General features: G+C 40.4%; 1 long non-coding RNA gene across 1 annotated transcript in view; it reads left to right on the plus strand.

The window, feature by feature from the left end:
• The window catches only part of LOC131105331 (uncharacterized), a 70,033-nt gene extending 62,520 nt beyond the window's left edge, over positions 1–7,513 (plus strand). Inside the window, exon 4 of the long non-coding RNA XR_013627350.1 lies at positions 7,411–7,513. This is a non-coding gene — a long non-coding RNA (uncharacterized LOC131105331). The remainder of the gene's footprint in view (positions 1–7,410) is intronic.
• The last annotated feature ends 4,363 nt before the right edge of the window (positions 7,514–11,876 follow it).

Genomic DNA, 11,876 nt, shown 5'->3' on the forward strand with positions numbered 1-11,876 from the left:
AGTTAGCATTTGCTATCAAAAATTACCGATATACAAGAATTCAGGGAATGGTAATGGTTTTATTTCATTTGAGAGATGGCCGTGGGTGGAATCGAACTTGATCTCCTAGCTATGTAGCCTCTGCACTAACCACTCGGTCACCGTGCAGCCCTATCTGCAAAACAATGAAATGTAATATTATATTTTGACATAATAGACCCAGAAGGCAACATGTACAGCGCAAACAAGGGTGGCCCCAAAATGGAGCCTTGAGGCACACCAGAATTAAGACAAGCCACTTTTGAAGTGGCTCATAGTGACAGAAAAAGACCTTCCAGATGAATAGGCCTGAAACCGCTGGAGAACAGTTCCTTTACAGACCTACATTTAGGTCCAAGGGTGACAGGAAGATAAGTATAACAATAAAAGGGTAGCAAAGCAGCTAGAATCTGTAATTTTCTAATATCAAGCAAACTGCTAATTCAGCATTAGCATATGTTCGCAATTTCAATAAAATTTAGGTCATTTATTTTTGCAAGTACCGAACCCTAACATAAACATATAAACCAGGATGGAACTTTCAATTCTGTGTTGTTGGGTGATTCTGTGGCGGCACGGCGGTCCAGTGGTTAGATCAAGTGGTCAGATCTCACAGCTAAGAGACCAGGGTTCAATTTCACCCTCGGCCATCTCTGTGTGGAGTTTGCATGTTCTCCCTGTGCATGCGTGTTTTTTTCCGGGTACTCCGGATTCCTCCCACATTCCAAAAACATGCTAGGTTAATTGGTGACTCCAAATTGTCCATAGATATGAATGTGAGTGTGAATGGTTGTTTGTCTATATGTGCCCTGTGATTGGCTGGCGACCAGGGATAGGCTCCAGCACCCCCGCGACCCTCGTGAGGAAAAGCGGTCGAAAATGAATGAATGAATGGGTGATTCTGTATTGAGGGTGGGATTGAACTCCGGTCTGCGTGCTAACCACTAGACCACCGTGCACCAATGATACAAATATAATTGAGAACCAGTGGCCTATAGAAAGAAGAAACAGTCCTGATAGTGCCCCAACTCTTCACTGAGACTGGGCACTCTATTCATGGGCTAGTTTGTTACTGGTTCACTGTTTGACCGAATGGTACGAAAACCAGGTTCCATTGTATGCAGATATTCAAATATAGAAAATGAACAACCGTCAGAAAGTACAGTCATCAAAAAGACGATCAACTGGAACCCAAATATTGATGATCGTATGAGAAAACAATAGCTCTAAATTAAAAGAATGATGCCACACTCAGCAAGGCGACAACACGGCATTGGGGGGGGGGAACAAGCAGCGTTTCAATTACAGCGTACATGAAAAGGGCATCTCGGTGTTGGGATTGATATGTCACGGCAACAATGTCCAATTAAAGAGCGGAGAAGGCTTTCATTATTCTTTTATTAGAATACTCCTGCTGGAGACTGCGAAAGAACACATGCACCTCCCGGTTAAAGGTGAGAGTCTCTCAGGCGTGAAATGACTACAGCGACACTTCCACATAAAATCATTTGTACCCCCCCCTCAACACACCCTTCCCGCCACCACCATGCTTTGATGTTTGGATGCTGCTAAGACATGCAAAATATTACTTTGACGACAGGCTCTATTAGTTTTATGTAATATATTTCATCTTATGTTTATAGAGCTGCCTCGGGTACAACGCAGATTTATTAGATGACGTTTAGACTAAAAGAAATGGGCACTTATTTGTTTTATAAACAGCACAAAAAGCACATAAACTACCTCATAGCACAATGAGCATTAAATGTAAATTACATATAATACATAAAAAATAGTGGTGTACCCTGCCTCTTGACAAAAGGCAGCTGGGATAGGCTCCAGCACCTCCAGCGACCCTCATGAGGATAAGCGGTAGAAAATGAATGAATGAATGAATGAACATAAAAAATAGGCTGCACGGCGGCCGAGTGGTGTACCCCGTCTCTCGACAAAAGCCAGCTGGGATAGGCTCCAGCACCTCCCGAGACCCTCGTGAGGAAAAGCGGTAGAAAATGAATGAATGAATGAACATTAAAAAATACATAATATATTATCAATAAATAAAGAATTTTATGCTGGGGCTGCACAGCGATCGTGTGGAGAACTGAGTTCGATTCCACCCTCGGCTATCTCTGTGTGGAGTTTGCATGTTCTCCCCGTGCATGTGTGGGTTTTCTCCAGTTTCCTCCCACATTCCAAAAACATGCTGTTGGTCGGGTACAACTCAGGAGTACCCCAAGGCTCTGTTTAAGGTCCATTGTTGTTTTTCTTGCGACGTATTTTATTGCGATTAACTGAATATGCACCCACATTCCAAAAACATGCTAGGTTAATTGGTGACACCAAATTGTCCAGGTGTACCCCGCCTCTCGCCCGGACTGGTTGCCAGCCAATCACAGGGCACATATAGACAAACAACCATTCACACTCACATTCATACCTATGGACAATTTGGAGTCGCCAATTAACCTAGCATGTTTTTGGAATGTGGGAGGAAACCGGAGTACCTGGAGAAAACCCACGCATGCACGGGGAGAACATGCAAACTCCACACAGTCGAGTCTCCTAGCTGTGAGGCCTGTGTGCTAACCACTCGTCCACCGCGCAGCTTATATTTATATATTACCATCATCGTTACACTGGTCGCTCTGACATAAATGATTCCCTATGAGGGTGTAAAATAGACTTGAGAGTGAGACAATGGCCCCATTTTACTTCCCCACCTGAGCACCCCGCTGTCACTCTTCAGTGGCGTCTAGATCTGGCAAACGGAGGTTAGTGCTGTCACTTCACCGTGGATCACAACGTTTTGACATGGAGACATCCGTTAAGTTTGAGAAGACACGTTCTTGGCCATCCCCCCCCCCCGCCTTCACCCGTTGTGCACAAGGGGGTGAAATTGGTGTCAGTGATGACAAACGGTATACCAAACTACAGTCGAATTACGGCGGATATTTTCCATGGGTATGAATGATAATAACAAGGAATGTAAATAACTAAAATTAACTATGATGTACGCATAGAAAACACCATCAGGCAGTCAAATCTGACACTCTTCTCCCCTTGGCCAAAACTCTTGGATTTGGCAACCTCCGCCCCCGATCATCAAAAAATCATCCAATTACTGTCTTATTCCATTTAAATGCACAGTTCTCACAACCGAAAAAAAAAACACTTTTGGAAACAATACTGAGCAGCGGTAGCTTCAGTTTTTAATGTTTCACTTTTGAAATCTTTCAAGCTGTTCATACAAATGCAGTTTTTGCGTTTTGTTCTCTCACTGCACTCAAATTGACCAAAACCATCACCTTAAAACCGTGATCCGTGATCATGGCGTGACTCTACATTGAAGTAAATATTCAGGGTCAGGCAAAATGATCTGACACATTTGTAGGTTAAATAAAAGGCAAATAAAGTAAAGAAACTAAAAAGTGTTTTTATTTTTCAAAAAGTACATATAATGACATTTTAGTTTGTTTCTTTATAATGCCATTGTTTTTCGTTTCTTTTTCAGTCGCTGCCATGAATCAGACTTGTGAGCATGGCGCTTTCATTATGGAAACGTTTATCAAAACAAACAAATCTGTAACTGCAACACAACGAGCGTTCCGTTTGCACTTGATCCCGTACCAGCTGGAAACATCATCTTGTTATGGGTTACCAACTTCAGAGCTACTGGATCTGCATTGAAACAAAAATCCATACTATCCACCCACAATTGTTCACACCAAGTGTGCTCACACTTTTTCAGCCTGCAAGCTACTTTTGAAATGACAAAGTCCAAAACATCTACCGCCTACTATACATTTATTCATTAATTTTTATATACCGCTTATCCTCACGAGGGTCGCGGGGGTGCTGGGGCCTATCCCAGCTGTCTTCAGGCGAGAGGCGGGGTACACCCTGGACTGGTCGCCAGCCAATCACAGGGCACATATAGACAAACAACCATTCACACTCACATTCATACCTATGGACAATTTGGAGTCGCCAATTAACCTAGCATGTTTTTGGAATGTGGGTGCATATTCAGTTAAGCGCAATAAAATACGTTGCAAGAAAAACAACAATGGACCTAAAACAGAGTCGTGGGGTACTCCTGAGTTGTACCCGACCAACAGCATGTTTTTGGAATGTGGGAGGAAACTGGAGAAAACCCACGCATGCACGGGGAGAACATGCAAACTCCACACAGAGATGACCGAGGGCAAACAACCATTCACACTCACATTCATACCTATGGACAATTTGGAGTCGCCAATTAACCTAGCATGTTTTTGGAATGTGAGAAGAAACTGGAGTACCCGGAGAAAACCCATGCATGCACGGGGAGAACATGTAAACCCTACACAGGGTGGAATTGAACTCGGGTCTCCTAGCTGTGCGCTAACCACTCGAACACTGTGCAGGCAGCCAATTAGATAATATTGACATGGTTTAATAAAAAAAATTGATTAATCAAATACGGGCTGCACGGCGATCGAGTGGTTAGCGCACAGACCTCACAGCTAGGAGACCAGGGTTCAATTCCACCCTCGGCCATCTCTGTGTAGAGTTTGCATGTTCTCCCTGTGCAGGCGTGGGTTTTCTCCGGGTACTCCGGTTTCCTCCCACATTCCAAAAACATGCTAGGTTAATTGGGGACTCCAAATTGTCCATAGGTATGAATGTGAGTGTGAATGGTTGTTTGTCTATATGTGCCCTGTGATTGGCTGGCAACCAGTCCAGGGTGTACCCCGCCTCTCGCCCGAAGACAGCTGGGATAGGCTCCCGCGACGCCTCGTGATGAAAAGCGGTAGAAAATGAAATGAAATGAATCAAATACCAAAATATTTTTCGGTAAATAATCATGAATTCATTGTTGTCGCTCTAATGCTACACTTCTATTTACTGAGTATAGAAAAAGTATAACATTTTGAAATGTCAAAAGCCATAGGAACCCGTTCCCTTCAAATACTGTTATTTATTGCACTATAAACAACACTAAGCCAATATCAGTCAATCCAAATAGAATCATATGCTTAGTTGCTGCAGGCTGGAATCTGTCGACTGATAAAAAAGATTTTAAAGAGGCTGCAGCACATTGCAGTCACATCAGCTTATTCCATGTGCAGAGGCACGCACACACACACACACTATCACACAATACGAGAGACCATTATGATTTTCAATTTTGATGCTGTTATATTCCAGCGCCGGTTTGGTTACGGTATATTGTGAGAGTGAATCACTGCAATATGAGCCACAAGCACTTCTGCAGAAACTCCAGGTTTCTTTCTCCGGGATCCCAGCAGAGAGTGCATTAATCATTATAGCCGCCTCTTCTAGAAGACATAGTAACAGCTGGAGGAGAGAAGCTTGTCTTTAAACAGTACTGACTGCAAGAGGCTCAGCTATCACTTCTTGTTGTGGATTCTGTCATCAATAGTAATGAATACCTTGGAGCGCCCCTGACTGCCTGAGTCGTGCACAAAGCCGAGTTTTGGACTGGCTTTTGTTTGGACGCCTCTCTCTGTGTGTGTTTGTGTGTGTGTAGCCACATACTGTACACACACCCTGTGTATTTGTTCAACCTCCACCACAGCTGGGAGGGGAGCGCCTTTGTGGGGGTATGACTAATATGCAGAGGACCAGGTACGCCTGCAATGACCCGCGCTGACAGCCGCAATTAATCACAACATGGTTGGAGCCACAGATTCGTGCTGAGGTTACACCTGCGAGGGCCCAAAGCACCATCCAGAAAGTGTTTCGCTGATCTTTAAACAAGCTACGGCCAGCTGCATCACATTGACTTCAAGTCAAGGTGCAGCGACAACAAGCTAAATACACTTGCAGGCAGGAAACAAACGGGTAAAAACTAAGGATGTCTAATAATATTGTTCCACCAATATTATCCTCCTAATATTGTCATAAAAATGTAATATTGTTCAATACCAGTATCGTGTTTTTGTGACATTTTGTGATAAAATGGAACTGTTGCCCGGACTTCTAAATGTACTGCAAAAAAGGGCAGTAAGGATAATTCATAATGCCGCCTACAGAGAACATACTAACTCCTTATTTCTACAATCACAAATACTTAAACTTGCTGATATAGTTCATCTTCAAGCAGCTAAAATAATGCATAAGGCTAAAAATAAAAAATAAAAAAAATCATCCAATACTTCTCTACAAGAGAGGAGAAATATGATCTCAGGGAAGAACTACATTTGAAACACTTATATGCTAGGACTACGTTAAAAAGCCATAGCATTTCAGTATGTGGAATCAAACTATGGAATGGATTGAGTAAGACCCTCAAACAATGCACAACGATGAGCCAATTCAAGAAACAATACAAGCAGTTGATGTTTGCTAAATACAAGGATGAAGAGTCTTGAACCAGTCATGATGTGCTATACATATCACTATATTGACACTTACTATGGTAACCATTATGTCATTGGATGCTCATATCACCTCGTACTTTGGTATGGGACAAAAAATTACAAAATTAAAAAAAAACAACCTTAAACTGTATTATGGAAAGCAGGAAGTGAACAAATGTAACAGTTACTGATTGTAAAAGTACCAGATGGAGGGGTAGGATTTAATAAGTTTTGCTTCTTCCTACTCCTTTTGGACATGTGGAACTGTGAACTGATTATGGGATGCATTCAATTGTAATCTGATGCATGTTCAAATGGAATAAAACCATTACCATTACTATTACCACTCCCTGAATTATTTTATATTGGTTAATGTTTGATAGCAAATGCTAACTGGATGTAATACATGAAGTGTGTGTTTTTTATGTACACAGCTATTGACGAATTATGTGTAATTAGTTAATTTAGTTAGTTAGTAATTAGTTAAGTTGACTAATTAGTTAATTAGTTAAGTTAATTGGCTACACGGCGGACGAGTGGTTAGCACGCAGGCCAGACAGCTGGGAGAGCCGAGTTTGATTCCACCCTCGGCCATCTCTGTGTGGAGTTTACATGTTCTCCCCGTGCATGCGTGGGTTTTCTCCGGGTACTCCGGTTTCCTCCCACATTCCAAAAACATGCTAGGTTAATTGGCGACTCCAAATTGTCCATAGGTATGAATGTTAGTGTGAATGGTTGTTTGTCTATATGTGCCCTGTGTTTGTCTATAAATATAAACAAATAAAAATTTTAAAAAAATTAAATAAAAAAAAATAAATATTAGGAAAGCAGGAAGTGAACAAATGTAACAGTTACTGATTGTAAAAGTGCCAGATGGAGGGGTAGGATTTAATAAGCTTTGCTTCTTCCTACTCCTTTTGGACATGTGGAACTGTGAACTGATTATGGGATGCATTCAATTGTAATCTGATGTATGTTCAAATGAAATAAAACCATTACCATTACCATCATTGTCTGTCAACAGAGCCATGGAACAATGGATGACCGTCAGTTGGTAGACAGAAGGATCGGCAAGAAACTTGCTGGAATTTGAATCTGATGTAAAGAATCTGATGCTATTCACAAAGGTGAGAGATAAAAGCAGTCAGTCAGAGAAATCAAAGTGATTAAAAACAGAGTCATGGTCCAGATGACAGACAGTAGGGTAGAACACAAAAGTAGTATGGATTAGGAACCACATGCACAGGTAAACCTATAATAATATTAAATATAATAATAATATTAATAATAATATAAAATATATATAATATATAACAATATTAAATATAATAATAAAAAGAGCCGATCTACAGATCGAAACAGAAAGATGAGACAAAATAGCATGTAGAAAACTCAAGGCCATAAACCAAGTCAGTGCCTTTTAGCGAAGAACCTTGGTTAACATTCATTCATTCATTAATTTTCTACCACTTTTTCCTCACGAGGGTCGCGGGGGTGCTGGAGCCTATCCCAGCTGTCTTCGGGTGAGAGGCGGGGTACACCCTGGACTGGTCGCCAGCCAATCACAGGGCACATATAGACAAACAACCATTCACACTCACATTCATACCTATGGACAATTTGGAGTCGCCAATTAACCTAGCATGTTTTTGGAATGTGGGAGGAAACCGGAGTACCCGGAGAAAACCCACACATGCATGTGGAGAACATGCAAACTCCACACAGGGTGGAATTGAACCCTGGTCTCCTAGCTGTGCGCTAACCACTCGACCGCCGTGCCGCCACCTTGGTTAACAACAAAGACTAAATATTGTGACATAGAACACAACACAACCAATTACGAAGACTTCCCACAAAGGCAGGCAGGACAATATATTACATGAACGATACCCACAACAACCCTTTCCCACTAATCAAATCAATGAAATGACCCCTTTGACTCAAACCTTTGACTTCAAACAACGGCTCTTTTAATTCCCACTGTCCTGTCCGCTCACTCGGAACGTCGGCAGTGCAGGTCTCTGCTTCCTCATCTATGTAGGACAGGTAGTCTAAAGCAATAACAGAACAAGATGAATGTGCGGGGATATGTGCCCATTTGAGAGCTCTTGTCGTTGACAGTTTGGCTGCACAAAAAAAGGGGGGGTGGGGTGGGGGTGGGTGGACCGGCGCCGCTTGATTTCCTTTTCGGATCCCGACCGCAGCTAAATTGGAATCACTCTGACAACCTCTGGCGTTAAGATGGATTGCTGTAGTTAAAAAGGCCGACTTTTCTTTACTTTGCTTCTTTTAAAGCAGAATCATACACGAATTAATACAAGTGACAGACGGCTGACCCGCGCAGTGCATGAAAGGAAGAAAAGGAGGGGGGGGGGGGGGGGGGGAAGCACATCCAAAAGCTCTCACTGAGCCGGGATGAATTTTTGATCAACTGTCTGGGCTTTAACCAACCTTGCCTGCAGGACAAAAGATGTGCCTTGCAGGAAGGTGACACCCACCCAATGCTCACAATTCCCTCAAATCTTATGCACAGAATGCACGATTCCTTCATTTGAATTTTTGGGACAATAGCCGTCAGCATGCCATAAATTTTCCAAACAATACTTTGGCTAAAGGCTTGGAAACAGCTTTTACGGATTGAGCTGCTTCCATACTTCCAAGTGTGATGCAATTGATTTGGTTCATAATGCACTTTGGAAAGTCACTACACGGCATCAAGGTGTGTGTCTGTGTGGAAGTGTGGAAGTGTGTATAGGCCACAAGTCATCCTGGCTGGCTGCAGCTCATTGCCCTTGCAGTAATGCAGGCATGCACACACCTGAGACCAGAAAGTGCAGCGCCAAGTGGAGCTGATTGCTTTCTCCAAAGTGTTCCCAATGTGCTATTAAATAGGTTCAAAAAGTGTGACCCCGGACTCAGCTGATGTATAAAAAGGTTGCTTTACATACTGGTAATGTGCTTTTATGTGCATTTATAAGTCTTTATAACTCTATGGTCTTCATACTTCAGCACAGTGCTTTTGCAGCCGTCCTCCACAAGCCATACATTGGTGCTAGTGTGACATCTAGTGGCAAAGATGCAGCATAACAGCACTGAATTATTTTGTGTGTGTTTTGGCATTGCATTATTATAGTATTACGTTGATAAATAACACTCAATTTAGTTATTTTTTTATTGATATTTAATTTAGACAGAAAAATTTCTACTTTAACAAAAAACATTCCTGTTTATGTTTAGTGTTCATGTTTTAGTGTTATACATTTGTTTTCTTTTGTTTAAATTTTAAAATATACTTTTAAGTATTAAGATTTTGGTTTCCTAATTTAGCAAAAATGCTCTAAAAATATTTTTATTACATTATATTTAGTAATTTAGTTTTTTCAATTAAAATAAAATGTTACAAATGCAGCAAAACAATGTTATTTGTTTTTATTAATTTACTTTATTTGATTTTGTTAAAAAAAAAAGAAGAAGAATGGACTGGTATGTAAAAAAATAAATATGAAACACTACATTCATTCCCTAATTTAACTATGAAAAAATGCAGTTATTATTTTTATTAAATTAATATGGTTTAATATTTTAGTTGCAATATTGTTATTCAGCTGTAATATTAAATAAAATGTGTAATGTAAATTTTTATTTAGTTTACATATTAAAAATTAGCTAAGGTTTTAATGCAAAAATTCTGCTTTAGCATAAAAAAATTATTTTAGTAAAAAAATCTAATGACGCAGTGCATGTTTACAATACTGCAAATTAAAAACACAATATTAATGATATATCAATACCTCTGAATCAAGAGTGAGCCTTATTGGGATCTTATTGTATTGAATCACATTAGCATGTGTAGGTGTACCTAATGGTGGGTGTAAATATGAAATACAGTATTATGAAGATGTCCAAATTATACCAGATTGGCTTTGATGTGCAACAGGCAAACAGCAGACTTATGAGAGCAAAATCGATGCCAAAATTGCTTTAAAATGCTTCAGTGAGGCTTTGAGTGCCAGCCAAGAGGTACACCTTGTCTGTTTTTCCTCACGCTCACATTATGCATATTTTCCACAGCCCGACATGTCCACGTCTGCTGGAGGAAGAAGAATATTTATGTACTTTGGCACAATCCAGGACTCCTCTCAGTCACACCAGGAACAAGAAGGGGAAAGAAGCAAAACTAAGTTAGAATTTCTTGTACTTTTTCATTGACACCACATGCCATGAAAACATCCCCACGGCCATTTTTTGGTTGCCACCTTGAGTGATGCTGTAAATAGTGTATTTAAACTGCTTCTCAACATGTTTGCACATGGCTTGACAGGCTTAATATGCACACACGTGGTCCTGTTATTATTTAACTGACAACTTTAATGTTCAGATGAAGTGAATATAGCTGCAAAGAGCTACATTTGTCGCTTTTTCTCCTTTTTTAGCTCTTGAAATGACACTTTTCTGGTCCGGGAGGTAGACAAAACCCACCAAACAGTCATCAGGGGTCCCAGAACCTAAAAAAGGCAAGAAATCACACTTTTCTGATGGTTCAATTTTTGTGTTACGATCCAGGGTCGTAAGTTTGTTTGTGTTGGGTATAGTGGTAACTGGTTGCAGACAATTTAGGGCAGGTGTGTGTGTTTTGTTTTTGGTTTTTTTTGTGCTGAAGGACCTTGGCTTCCTGTTATTGGCTGCACCAACCTATCACGCCTGGAAGTGTTGATGTTGAATCTTTTTGTTTGTGACCTTCTGTTTTTCTTTTCCTTTTTGTAAATAAATTAATTGCACTACCACAAAGATTTGGGATCCAGTGGTACTTGGGACTTGAGGGAAGTTGGGACCTCAAAAGATAACGGTTATATGATTGGATGTATGTTTTGAATAAAATTATGGCTTGAATGACAGAGCACATATTAAATGTGACACATCTTTCCTAGTTTTAGTTATTTACGTAATAAATTAAGCATCGCAACATTACAGATTAAATACCCCCTTCCACCCATGTATAATTACAGATTAAATACATAATTTAGATGTAAAGGGTCCCTTATATTTTTTATAATATGTATTAAAATTATCCTGTAGAATTGTGTGTGTTGTGTGTTCCAAGCTGTTGTTTCGTGTGTGGACGCTGGAGGGCAGTCGGGTTCAGCTTGCGGTTTGGAGCGGCCGGTTTTGAGCAAAAGGCAGAAAACAAGAGTTCCAGGAAGTACTGTTGCCGCGTTCACATGGGGAAGTCAGTCTGCCGGCAAGACACTAAGTGTTTTATGTTGCTTTGGAAATAAACGACAAAACGAATACAGCCATCCTGACTGACGTCATTCTACCGCCGCTACAATACTATATAATAGTTGTGATAGTATAATAATAATAATAAATGTAAATACAACAAATATATAATAAATATAAAACGACATAAATTAATTTGACCATACATAAAAATATGGTATCGTGGTTTTTAATTTTGAGATTACAAAAAAAATTAGACTTCCTTTTTAG

Source organism: Doryrhamphus excisus, linkage group LG5 (assembly GCF_037039965.1).
Source record: "Doryrhamphus excisus strain RoL-2023G ecotype Guam linkage group LG5, RoL_Dexc_Guam_v1.1, whole genome shotgun sequence".
In the NCBI taxonomy this organism is placed as follows: domain Eukaryota; kingdom Metazoa; phylum Chordata; class Actinopteri; order Syngnathiformes; family Syngnathidae; genus Doryrhamphus; species Doryrhamphus excisus.